Below are 12,462 nucleotides of genomic sequence, written 5' to 3' on the forward strand. Positions count from 1 at the left end.
ATTACTTCCTATGGGATAGCATGCCTTGGTTTTGGAACGGACTTACGGAACGGATTAAGTTTGAGAACCAAGGTACTGCTGTAGCTAAAACCCATTCAGAGCCAGCAATTGAAATAGAGTTTGCCCTGTGATCCGCGTCGTCTGTACCCTTGCTTTCAAAGTCCTGTCTGAACAGAAAGGTCTTAGCTTGCTAGCGGAAAGAGAACATGGAAGGAGTCGGACTAGCTTTTCTTGGGAACGGAATTCCGAAATCTGGGTACAGCCACAAGAAAGGATGTTGTTATGTACTGAGTTGAATAGGATCCAAAATGCAGCAGTCTGATTGGTCCTAGAACAATAGGATTCAGAATGCAGCTGTCTGATTGGTCCTAGAACAATGCAGCAGTATGATTGGTCCACAGGAGCCGCCCAATCCAGCTCCAGATGGAAGTGAATCCGCAACCTGATTGGCCTACAGGAGAATCCCGGAATTAGCCAATCACGTGGGGCCCATTGTGTAAATAATGTATATAAGGCAGACGTTCTGGGGGAACTTCCATTCCTCCTCACCACTATGAGCTGAATAAAGAGCATGAAATCCACACTTGACTCCGAGTATATTTCAGACGTCTATCTCACGTCACCACCAGCTGTGCCTCTGATGATGGTGGGACACAGAGGAGGTGCTCACCCAAGGATCTTAGCACCCGGGCAGGTTCTGAAAGATTGACATGGAGCAAGCAAGAAAATGGAAAATGCCCCACCAGCCCAGCTTTTAGACTGCAGCCATTGACATCTGAGACCTCTCTTCCTGGTTCCACCCTCCACTCCCAGCCAATCTCTCTCTCACTCTCTCAACCACTCTTGCGTCCTGCCAAACTGCGTGGCCAAATAGTAGGGCTATGCACATTTTCCACAGTTTCGATGCCTGTGATTCTGAATGGAGACTGCAACTGGTGATGCTACATCCAGACAAATTATGTTGGAGGATGTCAACTTCATTTTGCAAGCCAGTGTGCAATGCAGCCCAGTGGTTGGAGCGCTGGGCTGCAGTCTGTGAAAAGGGAATTTAAATCCGTGCTTTGCCACAATGTTTGCTGGGTGTCCTGGGCCTAGTCAATACCCTCCTCCAGAGTCCAATGTATAATAATAATAGCAACAACAACAACAACAACAACAATAATAATAATTTATTATTTATACCCCGCCCATCTGGCTGGGCTTCCCCAGCCACTCTGGGTTGCTTCCAAAAAAATATATTAAAATACTGTAATACATCAAACATTAAAAGCTTCCCTAAAAAGGGCTGCCTTCAGATGTCTTCTAAAAGTCTGGTAGTTGTTGTTCTCTTTGACATCTGGTGGGAGGGCATTCCACAGGGAGGGCGCCACTACTGAGAAGGCCCTCTGCCTGGTTCCCTGTAACTTGGCTTCTCGCAGCGAGGGAACTGCCAGAAGGCCCTCAGAACCGGACCTCAGTGTCTGGGTTGAATGATGGGGGTGGAGACACTCCTTCAGATATACTGGACCGAGGCTGTTTAGGGCTTTAATGTAGCTAAATAATGGATTGGCTTGCAAATAATTCTGCTTGGCTCATAACACCGGTCCTGGAAGACCTTCATTGGCTCGCAGTACGTTTCTGCACATCCATCTGGTGCGCAGGTGGAGACCCTACCTGCATGCAGAGTGTCTCTCCAGAGTGGTACATGCTCTAGTTATCTCTCGCTTGGACTACTGCAGTGCGCTCTATGTGCGGCTACCTTTGAAGGTGACCCGGAAACTGCTACTAATCCAGAATGCGGCAACTAGACTGGTGACTGGGAGTGGCCGCAGAGACCACATAACACCGATCCTGAAAGACCTACATTGGCTCCCAGTACGTTTCTGAGCACAATTCAAAGGGTTGGTGCTGACCTTTCAAGCCCTAAACAGCCTCGGCCCAGTATACCTGAAGGAGTGTCTCCACCTCCATCGTTTGCCCGGACATGAGGTCCAGCTCCGAGGGCCTTCTGGCGGTTCCCTCATTGCGAGAAGTGAGGTTACAGGGAACCAGGCAGAGGGCCTTCTCGGTGGTGGCACAAGTGGAACACCCTCCCATCAGATGTCAAGGAACTAAACAACTATCTGACTTTTAGAAGACATCTGAAGGCAGTCCCAGGCAAAGTCCTGCAAGCGACAAGTGAGCTTAGCGCTCGCTGCTAGTTTGTCCAGAAGGTTGTTTCTAGCGGACCTCATAGGCAGATGGAGTAAAACATCGTCTTGGATCATGGCTGCAGAGTTTACTGTAAAAGAATACGTCATGATGGAATGGGGTTTTGTGGCAGGCCGAGAACGTTGCGGTCTGGCTGGAGCGATCAAAGGAGCTTGCGAAGATCCTGGGCCAGCGATGTGGGATTAGCTGGTTACACAGAATGCCACGAACCATTTTCTTCTCCGCTAAAAAGGCCCTTATTATTTACATTTCCACTAAAGCCAGGCAGCTGCTTTTAAGACCCCAAGGATTCCACACAGAGACGGCTCATTACGGCCTATGAAAGGAACCCAGACTCGAGGGGAAAGACTGATGAATTAGCAGAAGACGAAATGGAACGGTTGCTGGGGGTACGAAGGGGAGATGGAACATGAAAAACATCAGCTCTTGTGATCGCAGCTCCTTGCGTTTTGCATTCTCCTCACTCGTCCATCTTTTCATTGTTCAAATTTGTGAAATGCTCCACATTTCAGAAAGAGGTTGCCGGAAGGATGGTTGGTGACAAAGCAGGCAAGATCGATCTTTTGATGGGAAAGGAATGATGAATGAGAGAGACAGGACTGATTTTTACCTTTTTATTGGGAGAAAATGTTCTGTCAGTTTCACGCATCTTCACACAGTTGAAGTATCTGAGAGGAGGGGAGGGAAGAGGGGAAGGGAAACATGGTTTAGGGATCAGGCGTAGCATTTTTGTACAGTACTTCAGACTTGCAAGCAATGTCTATTGCCAGGGCTGCTGCAACAAACAGCTGTGCAAGCCTTTGGGAGGCAGAGATGCAAGAGGGCATCAGAAGAGAGAGGGAAGGAAAGAGAGACAGAGGCCAGTGTTACCTGTGGCACCCCTGACCACCATTCAAGGCACCCTGGTTGGAAGCCACTGGACTTGATGATTCTCATGGTCGTTTCCAACTCTGCAATTCTATTCTTCCATTTTATTATCTGCATTCCGGGTCGCCCAACCGCCATCACAGTGTCCGTTCTCTTGGCCGATCAAGATGAGCAGGTGACAGCAAAGGCTGCAAAGTTTTTAGCTGGGGCAATCAGAATAATATCTACTACAGTGGTACCTTGGGTTACAGACGCTTCAGGTTACAGACTCCGCTAACCCAGAAATAGTACCTCCGGTTAAGAACTTTGCTTCAGGATGAGAACAGAAATTGTGCTCTAGCGGTGCGGCGGCAGCAAGAGGCCCCATTAGCTAAAGTGGTGCTTCAGGTTAAGAACAGTTTCAGGTTAAGAACAGACCTCCGGAATGAATTAAGTACTTAACCCGAGGTACCACTGTATTTGACTATTGATTCTCTCTTTTTTTTAATGCTTTACTAAAACAGAAAAAAGACACAAAATAAAGACCCCCCCCCAAAAAAGACTTATGACATTACATCATGATACATTCTTCTTAGATTTCTATCAACTTCCTGTCACCCCATCATGTGTCTGTCTCTTGATCAATTTAGCACACTGTGTATTTCTGCTTTCTTTAGTCAAATTTCAGGAAAATTATGAAATCTCCTCATTATCTATCGTACCCCAAAAGTCATTCGAAGGCTGCCACAGTTGTCGTGTTTTTACAATAATCCTTTAAATATTTTTTATACATATCCCATTTCCTAATAAATGTTTGATCGGTGTGACCCCTCGATTTTTCTGTTAATTTAGCCAGTTCTGCATGTTCCAACATTTTATTTTGCCACTCCAGCTTTGTCAGCGTTTTCTCTCCTTTCCAATTCATGGCTATTAATACTCTTGCCGCTACTGTGGTGTATTTGACTATTGATTCAAAACCCTGAAATGTTTTTGTAATGGGAATTGTAGTTGCTTGTGTGTAAGTCACCAACTTCTCTAAACTGCTTGTTTGTTTAAACCTTTCCCTAACTGAAGCGCACCCCTGTGCGTCTGCTTCAGTCGCTGGCAGAATCCGTTAGTGGGTGTTTCCTAAACTTTTTCCAACATAAGAATTCCTTGACAGCCAGTCTCCGCCTAGCCTCTCTGTGCAGAAGCCTTCTGCGCAGAGTAGGCGTGCCCAGTGGTGGTCCGGCACTCTCCCCGCTGATCTCACTGGAAGAGTCCCTGAGCCTTCCCTCCAAAGTGCTCTCATTCCCTCCTTCCTTCTTGGTGTCACCTTGATTCCCTTCCCCCTCAGAAACTCTCTCTCTCTCCTTGCTGGTTCCCTCTCCTGCACTATCGGGGCGACTTCTCTCTCTGCTGGTCTCCGATGTCAGTTCCATGACAGTATTTTATAGAATTGACTTTTTATTTCTATTCTTTGTACAGTCATACCTCGGGTTACAGACGCATTGGGTTGTGTGATTTTGGGTTGCGCACTGTGCCGAACCCGGAAGTACCGGAAAGGGCTACTTCCGGGTTTCGGCGCTTGCGCATCCGTAGAAGCACTGAATCACGACCCTCATGTGCGCAGACGCGGCGCTGTGGGCTGTGGACGCTGCGGGTTGCGAATGTGCTTCCCGCACGGATCACGTTCGCAACCCGAGCGTCCACTATATATCGTATTGTTGTTTTATCGCTATGGCTGATGGTTGTCGCAGATAAAGATCCATTCATTCGTTCATTTCCGAGTGGGAAACACTGAGACTAAGTGAAATATACTCGGAGTCAAGAGTGGATTTCATGCTCTTTATTCAGCTCATAGTGGTGAGGAGGAATGGAAGTTGCCCCAGAATGTCTGCTTTATATACATTATTTACACAATGGGCCCCACGTGATTGGCTAATTCCGGGATTCTCCTGTAGGCCAATCAGGTTGCGGACTCACTTCCACCTGGAGCTGGATTGGGTGGCTCCTGTGGACCAATCAGACTGCTGCATTCTGGGTCCTATTGTTCTAGGACCAATCAGACTGCTGCATTCTGGGTCCTATTGTTCTAGGACCAATCAGGCTGCTACATTCTGAATCCTATTGCTCTAGGACCAATCAGACTGCTGCATTTGGATCCTATTCAGTTCAGTACATAACACTAAGCTAACAGCCAGGGCTGCCCTCCCGGCAGTGGCGTAGCGTGGGTTGTCAGCACCCGGGGCAAGGCAAGTAATTTGCGCCCCCTAACCCGTGGATTTGCGCCCCCTAACCCTAACCCCCAGATGTTGCACCCGGTGCGCCTGGCCCCCCTTGCACCCCCCACGCTATGCCACTGCCTCCTGGACCAGTTGTAAGTAAGAAGACTCTCAGGGGGCTGGCTGAGGTTGGTGGGGCAGTACCCCACATGCCCGAGTCTGATGGACCAGTCTCCATCAGACACAGATTTTGCCAGCTCTTTGGATATTTGTGGGACACAGCTGTGCTTTGCAAGCCTGAAACCGAGTCCCCGATGGACTCAAACCACAAGGCTAAAGTTACTCGCGAGGGAAAGTTTCCAAAATAGAAAACAAAATTACAATTAAGAGGGGGAAAGGAGATATAAAAAAATGCAGTCAGAAGCACAAACCGTGGCCACACGATGTTCTGCCTGCTCCCACTCTATAATTACGCTGAAAAGCACTGGAAGATTCAGGGATATTTTCAAAGTACACAAATATTCCCAGTTATCCTCAAACGTCCCAGCGATTATAGACTAGGGGTGGAGTTTGGGGAAGGGCGGTTTCGAAGGGCACAAAGTCTACACCAAACTCAATTCTTGCTTCTTGGAGGCTAGATACTTTGCCAAAATGGTTTAATGAACTGTGGGGGTGAGACTTAGGGCCTTGAGGAGAAACTCCGAAATTTAAGTGAGGAGACTGAAAAAGAAGAAGCAAGAATTAGGAAGAAAGTCATGTTCTTAGGGATAAAACCGCAGCAGAAAGGAAATTCCCAGTGGAACATTCCATTCTGGAGAAAAGGGAGAAGCCTGGTGCAGAGAGGATTTCAAGGTCCTAAAATTATAGAATTGCAGAGTTGGAAGGCATCTCAAAGGTTATCCAGACCAACCCTCTGCAATGCAGGAATCTCAACTCAAGCATCCATGACAGATGGCCATCCAACGCCATTCATTTTGACTGGTTTGTTTTTAATTCATCTTTATTGATTTAAAATATCATCTTACATACGGTATTTTTTGCTCTATAAGACTCACTTTTTCCCTCCTAAAAAGGGGAAATGTATGTGCGTCTTATGGAGTGAATGCAAGCTGTGCAGCTATCCCAGAAGCCAGAACAGCAAGAGGGATCGCTGCTATTTTTTTTTCTTGTTTTCCTCCTCCAAAAACTAGGTGCGTCTTATGGTCTGGTGCTTCTTATAGAGCGAAAAATACAGTATATATTACAGATAGTTACATCAAAATTAAACACAAAAATATAATAGAAAAAAGATAAAGAAAATAAAAATAAAAAGCAAAAAAGAGTTAATAAGAAATGAATATTCATTATAACATCCTGTCTTTTCTAATAAAGTCTTCTGAAAGAAACTTCCAATCGTTCTCGTTGTACTTTTTCTATTGCCTTAATGTTATCGCACAGTTTGTTTTATAACATTTCCTGTGTATTCATCTAGTATATTTATTCCATTTGTTTATTATGTACAAGTATCATTCATTTCTGCTAGGATAGCGTCATTATTACAATATAATCTTATATATTCTTTGAATAGTCTCCATTCTCTGGATATTTTTTGATTTGGGGCTCCTCTGACTTTTCCAGTCAGCTTTGCTAATTGAAAGTACTCTAGCAGGAGTGATTGCCAATCTATTATTGTAGGTGTTGTTTCCCATTTCCAACTTCTGGCTATCAGTATTCTTGCAGCCGTAACTGAATACATAAGCAGTGGTCTTGTATTTTGCTTTATTTCTATTGGCAGTATTCCTAGAAGGAAAATCTCCGGCCTTTTTTAAAAAGTAAGTTTAAATAATTTCTTAAATTCATCATATATTTTATTCCAAAACTCCAATATATATTTTATTCCAAAGCTTATAACCATACAAGTCAACCACATATGATAGTAAGATCCTATTTCCATTCATTTTGACTCTGATGTCAGTAGGGGTTTGCCAGCTGCTAGCACCCTACTACTTTAGGGATGCGGGTGGCGCTGTGGGTTAAACCACAGAGCATAGGACTTGCCGATCAGAAGGTTGGTGGTTTGAATCCCCACGATGGGGTGAGCTCCCGTTGCTCGGTCCCTGCTCCTGCCAACCTAGCAGTTCGAAAGCACGTCAAAGTGCAAGTAGATAAATAGGTACCACTCAAGTGGGAAGGTAAACGGTGTTTCCGTGCGCTGCTCTGGTTCGTCAGAAGCGGCTTAGTCATGCTGGCCACATGACCCGGAAGCTGTCTGCAGACAAATGCTGGCTCCCTCGGCCTATAGAGTGAGATGAGTGCGCAACCCCAGAGCCGGTCACAACTGGACCTAACGGTCAGGGGTCCCTTTACCTTTACCTTTAGCACCCTACTTTACAGATAGCAATATTTTAGGGATTGGGGAATCTGTAGCTCTTCAGCTATTGCTGGGCTGCATCACCCACCATCCCCAACCACTGAGCATGCTGGCTGGTGCTGCCGGGAGTTATAGTTCGGCAGCGCCAGAGGTTTCCCCATCCCTGTTCTGTTTGCGTGGAGAGCGCTGGCAGCGAGCGCCTCCCTAAACAGGGCCGCCTTCAGTTGTCTTCTAAAAGTAAAATAGTTGTTTATTGCCTTGACATCTGATGGGAGGGCGTTCCACAGGGCGGGCGCCACCACCGAGAAGGCCCTCTGTCTGGTTCCTTGTAACCTCACTTCTCGCAATGAGCGAACTGCCAGAAGGCCCTTGGAGCTGGACCTCGGGGTCCGGGCTGGACGATGGGGGTGTAGACGCTCCTTCAGGTATACTGGGCTTTTGAGGCCGTTTAGGGCTTTAAAGGTGAGCACCAACACTTTGAATTGTGCTCAGAAACGTACTGGGAGCCAATGTAGGTCTTTCAGGACCGGTGTTATGTGGTCTCGGCGGCCAGTCCCAGTCACCAGTCTAGCTGTCGCATTCTGAATTAATTGCAGTTTCCGAGTCACCTTCACCTTCAAAGGTAGCCCCACATAGAGCACATTGCAGTAATCCAAGCGGGAGATAACTAGAGCATGCACCACTCTGGCGAGACAGTTTGAGGGCAGGGAGGGTCTCATCCTGTGTACCAGTTGGAGCTGGTAGACAGCTGCCCTGAACACAGAATTGACCTGCGCCTCCATGGACAGCTGTGAGTCCAGAATGACTCCCAGGCTGCGCACCTGGTCCTTCAGGGGCACAGTTACCCCACTGAGGAGCAAGGAGTCCTCCACACCCACCTGCCCCCTGTCCCCCAGAAACAGTACTTCTGTCTTGCCCTTCTTGCCTGGCTTGCCCACATCCTTCTTCTTATTGTCCTTTGGCGACATGGCGCAGTCGGAGCGGCTTCTCCCCTCGAGGCACCTTGGCTTTTGATCCATTTACTGACTTCTACATTTAAGAAAACAACAACCACGGAAACTCACAGCGAGAGGCAGCTGGTTCCGATCTCCAGGCCTGGCACAGCTTAGCTGTTATCTCTTCCATCACCATCCCAGGCCCCTCACTGCTGACAGCGGAGAAATGTTTACACAGAGAGCCCGTGGGAATGTTGGAGTCCGTTTGCTGGTAGGTCGCTCTCGGGTGAGAGAGTGAAGCGAGAGAACAGAGAAACCGGCTTATCTGATGCACAACAGCTACAACGAGGAAACGGGCAGGCCAGGGACACAGGAATGTCAGAAGAGGCTGGTGGATCGTACCAATGGCTTGTCTAGTCTATCATCGTCTTCTCACAACCCCAACCAGCCAGCAGGATTCGAACACAAGAGCAGTTCTTCCCTCCTGTACTTTCCAGCAACTGATGTTCAGAAGCATTGCTGTCTCGAACCGGGCATCATTGCTAGTAGCCACTGAGATTGCCCTCTCCTCCATGAAATTGTCTAACCCTCTTTGAAAACCATCCAAGTTGCTTCTGTGATAAGAATGTTAAGGTCTTAGATATATATTATAGTAAAGGTAAAGGGACCCCTGACCATTAGGTCCAGTCACAGACGACTCTGGGGTTGCGGCGCTCATCTCACCTTATTGGCTGAGGGAGCCGGCATACAGCTTCCGTGTCATGTGGCCAGCATGACTAAGCCGCTTCTGGCGAACCAGAGCAGCACACGGAAACACTGTTTACCTTCCCGCTGGAATGGTACCTATTTATCTACTTGCACTTTGACATGCTTTCGAACTGCTAGGTTGGCAGGAGCAGGGACCGAGCAACGGGAGCTCACCCCGTTGCAGGGATTCGAACCACGACCTTCTGATCAGCAAGTCCTAGGCTCTGTGGTTTAACACACAGCGTCACCCGTGTCCTGCTAGATATATATTAAATGTTCATAAATGTACCAACCAAGCACGTACATAGATCAGCACAGGAAGACCAACCTGAAACCATTTTTGATTCCCAAACGGACCAAATGTTTTCTCTGCAAGGTCAAAGGAAAATGGAAAAGCCTCCCCATTGTCTTTTCCTTCACAAATCCTGTCTTAAGGGTATGTCTGTCTGTGTTTGAATAGGGTGAGCCTGTGACCTGGCTCAGGAACTAAGTATTTATCATTACAAAAGACTGGCTAGGCTCCCCAGGGTATCCATCCAATTAAGTAAGCATTAACAGGTAACTTGCCAGACAGGAGATAAACAACACACTCATATTTCTGCTGTAGAACACCGTTTCTGTCATGTAGGTATGATATTGATGTCTGGGGTGGTGGTCTTGGGTTACACCCCTTCTGTAATTTATGTATGGTGTATGGAGGGGTGGTCTTGAGCTCCAGGGCAGGAAATTAAAAATGTCTATATAAGGGCAGGCACACCTTTGTTCTGGGTTCCTTCTCCTTTCCTCCGTGTGAGGGGAGCACCCTGTTGCAACAGATCAATAAAGATCAGGCTTACTAGTTGCTTTGCTTCTCAATATTCTCTGGTTGGCCTCTGTTATTTTCTCCTACCAATAGGGAACCTACGTAAGGACTCTATACGGGCTCTTGGATACCCCATAAGGGAAAAGGGCAGATTTTGTTTAGAACGCTTCCCATCACTGCCTCCTGTGGCAAGGAGTTCCAAAGGTTAACGATGCACTGCATGAAGAAACGTTCATGGGCTGTGAATCTGCCTTCGAGCACTGGCTGGCTTGGCACAGTGCAGAGAAGGGGAAATGTGGAGCAGGAACTGTAAGGGTTGCAATTTGGGTTCACAGTAGGTTTTCCAGGTCCTCTGGACAGCAGCCGTTGCTTTGATGCATGCTTGAAAGTCAATTCTGATCCCTTTTGCAGCACACCGCCTTCCAACGTTCCATCTGATTCCCAGGGGTCTTTTCCCCCTCAAACAACTCAGTTTGTGCTCCGCTGCTGTCCAACTCTTGGTACCTGAAGCCCATTGTTGTTGTTTTTTTTTTTTAAAAAACACACCATTCCCCCCCCCCCAAATTAAAACAAAACATATTATCCAGAAACATATCATCCTTATTCCCCCCCCATTTTTCCTCCCTCCCCCACCCTCCCACACAAAACCCACCCACCCCCCGACTTCCCTCAGTTCCAGTCTTTGATTTCTCTAAGAATGCTGTTTTCGGCATCTTACACAGTTGTATAGATCCTCAAACTATTTAGCTGATTATTATCCATAAAAAGTTTGTGAATGTTTATTCAAAGCCAGCCAAGGAGTCCAGTTCGCTTTGTTCCGTCTTCAAATACTTTGTAAAGGGTTCCCCTTCATCTTTAAAGTCACAGTTATCCTTGTCCCATAGCTTATATGTCAGTTTTGCCAGTTCTGCATAGTCCATCAATTTTTCTTGCCATGATTCTTTAGTTGGGGTTTCTTCAGTCTTCCATCCTTGTGCTATTAGAACTCTCGTGGCCATTGTCACATACATGAAGATGTTTTTCAGCTTTTTTGGCAGATCTTTCCCTACAATGCCTAAGAAAAATGCTTCAGGGTTTTTTTTAACGAATGTTAAATGGAACATTTTCTTCATATATTAAGCCAAATCAGTCTTGTTATGACTGAACGTGCTTCTGTCAAAGAGGCTGCGAGGCAGAGGAGCCCGAACGATTTGTAGAAACGGGAAGTTTGGTAGAAAAAAGTTGGCAACTAGGATCCCTCACTGTTTGTTCTTTGTGGAACAGCTCTTTCGGAAGGAGTGCAAGTTGCTGATTGGCTATGCCAGGGGTCGGCAACCTGCGGCCCATGAGCCACAAATGGTCCAAGGAGGTCATTTAAATGGCCCACGAGCTGCCCCCGAACCGAGCCACTCGCTTGGTGAGTCCCCGCGAGCTGCACTAAACCGGTGCAGTGCAGAGCGCGGCTCGCTTCCGCAGCGCTGGAAGTCGCATCTGCGCAGACGCCAGGAATTGTGTCTGTGCAATCGCGATCACATCACTTGGGAAGACAGACAAACTAAAGCCAGTGTACTGGAAGCAGGGGCATAGGAAGGGGGGGCAGGTCACCCCAGGTGCCATCATGGGGGGTGGTGGTGACAAATTGCCGTATTTTTCGCCCCATAGGATGCACTTTTCCCCCTCCAAAAATGAAGGGGAAATGTGTGTGCGTCCTATGGGGCGAATGCAGGCTTTCGCTGAAGCCTGGAGAGCGAGAGGCATCGGTGCGCACCGACCCCTCTCGCTCTCCAGGCTTCAGGAAGCTATCCGCAAGCCTTGCAAGCCCGGTGGGAGTTCCCACGGGCTCACAAGGCTTGCGGGCAGCAGCCTGCAGCCCCCGCGAGTGTCTGCAAGCCTCGCGCGCCCGGCAGGAAGTCCCGCCGAGTGCGCGAGGCTTGGGGCGGCAGCCTGTCGCCCGAAACACGGGGAGCCCTCCGGAGGGTGCCCCGTGCTTCGGGCAGGTGAGTGCAAGGCTTGGGGTGGCAGCCAGGGTGCGGGGGGGGGGAATAATTTTTTTTCATCCCCCCCCCCAAAAAAACGAGGTGCGTCCTATGGGCCAGTGCACCCTATAGGACAAAAAATATGGTATCAAGGAACAATTACTGCCCTACTAGGGTGGTTCATTAAAAACTTTTTTTTTGAAAATGCCTGCTCCAAAGGTCTTTTCTTACTACACTAGGGATTATATAGCTACATATGAAATTTCATACATATCAGTTAATATCTTGACCCTCCTCCATGAAAACTTCCTATGTCGCGAAGGCTGAAATTTCAACAGAGCACTTGCCTTTGCTAGACTCTTTTTGAGCACATGCTAAAAGCACTCTTCTTTTGGCAAGCATACCTAGATGCCAACCTAGCCGTTCGAAAGCA

The sequence above is a fragment of the Podarcis liolepis genome (genome assembly GCF_965112155.1).
Source record: "Podarcis liolepis genome assembly, chromosome: 12".
Taxonomy (NCBI): domain Eukaryota; kingdom Metazoa; phylum Chordata; class Lepidosauria; order Squamata; family Lacertidae; genus Podarcis; species Podarcis liolepis.